The 1,819-nt window shown below is 47.9% G+C and overlaps 1 protein-coding gene across 1 annotated transcript in view; it reads right to left on the bottom strand.

The window, feature by feature from the left end:
- Positions 1–1,819, bottom strand: part of LOC113214223 (flotillin-2) — a 203,807-nt gene that overhangs the window by 187,005 nt on the left and 14,983 nt on the right. The window lies entirely within an intron of this gene.

The following is a 1,819-nucleotide window of genomic DNA, read 5'->3' as shown; positions in this document are numbered from 1 at the left end:
GGGGGGAGTAAGAGGTGTCGAAGCGGACAGAGACAGAAATAAGGCAGAGAACGGGACAGTTTGCAAACCCGGCCAGAGTGATTACAAAGACACTTCGTTGTTCTCGCCACGTGGCGATACGCGCACGCGTAAGCTTTCACCCCACACTAATGGCGAGTTTGAGATGACCAAGATTTGGAACGAGACAAAGTTTTACTCACTTTACAGATAAATTATGTCGTTTCTTTGCATTTGCCAATGCTTTGGCGCTCCTTTTACATATGCCGAATACTGGCATCTTTCATTGCCAAAATTTTGGCATCACTGAAGCATGCATGTTCTGTACCTCTTTGAATGCCAGATATTGATGGTATTCTATGATAAAATGCCAATTAGTAGCCTCTTCACTGGAATAAGTTATCCGCCACGTGTATCACGTCAATTGATGATGATGAGACCATAGTTTTGTTCGTGTAATGTGACATGAGTTTAAGATCACACTAACTGATGGAAGGCCAGCTTAGAGGGTAAAAGCGTAACACACATGGCACACCACACATGCCACATGCCAAACGATGTCACCCCGTGTAGTGTGACACATGTCACATTAGTTTTTTCGATGTTTTTCTTTCCGTCTCAAACATTTGTTTCTTACATTAGTGCTTTTTTCCCCCGCCGGCGCGGGGTCAGGGTCACTCGCGGCGAGATTGACGAGCGGGCCAGCGCGGTACCAAGCGAACTCGAGCCGAACTGGGGCAGACGGCGCGGCCCGGGCCCGGCCCGTTACTCGCTCTGGCCGGAGCCGCCGGTCCCCGCGGTTATCATCAAAGGGAGTCCCTCGCAGCATTCCTGGTACTGTGGGGGACATCTCCGGCCACCCGCGCCCCATCGCACCGGCCGGACAACTGGGCGCAAGTGATTGGCTGCAAATGATTTGTGCGCTTCTCTGCATTCATCGGTCAAACGTGTTCGTTGGTTTCAAACGAAAATTTCTTGCGAGAAATTTAAGGCAACGATTTCAAATTATAAAAATACAAAATTGGACTTCTCCGAAAAGCAGTAATGGCGTGTCGTAGACTAACGACAGGTTCACTTTCACATCATTTAAAAATACCACATTAGGAGTCAAATTTGGGAATATCTGCTCAATTTTTGAGGCGGCTTCCTGACTGTCACCAAAAATGTTCCCATTTCTTCCGAGGCAGTCAAAGTTGAGAAATAGATGGATTTAAAACAATTCGAGTAGTTCTTGGTAACATGCGTACCATTGCAAATGATGATTCCCTGATACTTTGCCGCTATAATACTTGTCTTCCCGAAGAGGCCGCTCTAGCGGGTCATAAGTTGGCAATTTACCGTTCCGGAAGATTTTTTGAGTGGTCTGCCTAGGGCAAAAAATGAGCACGATGATACATCAGAGGAGTCTGAGTCCCGGGAGTTTGATTGGTCACTCGCACAAAACGAACGTACAACCCCAGGCCTCTCATTACCAAAGCAAATCTCTAATATATATTTTATCATTCAAAAAAAGTATGACTTGACCACTACTGAAACGAGGGTAGGCCACCCGCTCACCTCCGGTGTCAGCCACAGCAGGAGTTTGCCTAGCTACCAGGCGTTTAGCTACTGTTAGACCACTTTCGACAAAGCTCTTATTCTGTTCAATCTCTTTAAGTTAAGTTCTACACTCTGTACATGTGTGCCCCCTCCCCCTCCCTTTTCTATGCCACTGACGAGTGGGGAGCGGGCCGCGCCGAACACCGGAACGGCGTAGTTTCTGAGGTGCATCCTATCATCACTGACCCCCATCAGAATCTGAACCCCTGAAGAGGGACGGGGG

The sequence above is a fragment of the Frankliniella occidentalis genome, unplaced genomic scaffold, assembly GCF_000697945.3.
Source record: "Frankliniella occidentalis isolate FOCC.00 unplaced genomic scaffold, Focc_3.1 Scaffold42, whole genome shotgun sequence".
Taxonomy (NCBI): Eukaryota; Metazoa; Arthropoda; class Insecta; order Thysanoptera; family Thripidae; genus Frankliniella; species Frankliniella occidentalis.
The sequence above is the reverse complement of the archived record's forward strand: the minus strand, read 5'-3'. Positions and strand labels throughout refer to the sequence as shown.